The 637-nt window shown below is 39.7% G+C and overlaps 1 pseudogene; it reads right to left on the bottom strand.

Moving 5' to 3' along the window:
* Positions 1-227: 227 nt before the first annotated feature.
* On the bottom strand, positions 228-343 carry LOC112471300 (annotated as a pseudogene).
* Between the last annotated feature and the right edge of the window lie 294 nt (positions 344-637).

The raw sequence follows: 637 nt of genomic DNA, 5'->3' as shown, positions 1-637 counted from the left end.
CATGACAGATCTATCTCCCTGCCAGTCCTCCCATGCCAGTCTTGGCCTCATATGCCCCAAATGCCAGCAACTCAGGCATCACCTCAACAACTTTGACCAGATTCATTTGTCACCTGGGCTCTAGATGAGTACTTAATATTGTTCTTTAAATTGATTTACTTTCTCTTCTAACTTTTAGTTGTGACAAATTTTATTTTATTTTTACTTCTATTATTTATTATTATTTATGCCTACAGCACCTGGTCTTCCTAAGTGGTCTCTCATCCAAGTACTAACCAGGCCCGACTCTGCTTAGCTTCCAAGATCAGACATCGGGCTTGTTCAGGGTGGCATGGCCATAGACCATGGACTGTAGCTCCACTGGGACACGAACCCAGGACCTTCTGCATGTAAAGCAGACATGCTAACCGCTACACTATCGAACCACGTCCAGTTGTAACAAATTTTAAACCGTCAGGGAAGTTGAGAGAGCACCAAGAACACCCATCTACCCCTCTCCTAGATTCGTCAGTTGTTAATATTTTTGCCACATTTGCTTTCTCTATTTCTCTTCACGTAGACATTAAAAAAAAGTAATTATTTATTTTCTGGGTTCATTAAAAATACTTAAATAAACTTTCAATTTTAGAATAGTTTT

This window comes from Pteropus alecto, unplaced genomic scaffold (assembly GCF_000325575.1).
Source record: "Pteropus alecto unplaced genomic scaffold, ASM32557v1 scaffold45, whole genome shotgun sequence".
Classification (NCBI taxonomy): domain Eukaryota; kingdom Metazoa; phylum Chordata; class Mammalia; order Chiroptera; family Pteropodidae; genus Pteropus; species Pteropus alecto.
This window is presented reverse-complemented; position numbering and strand designations above follow the sequence as displayed.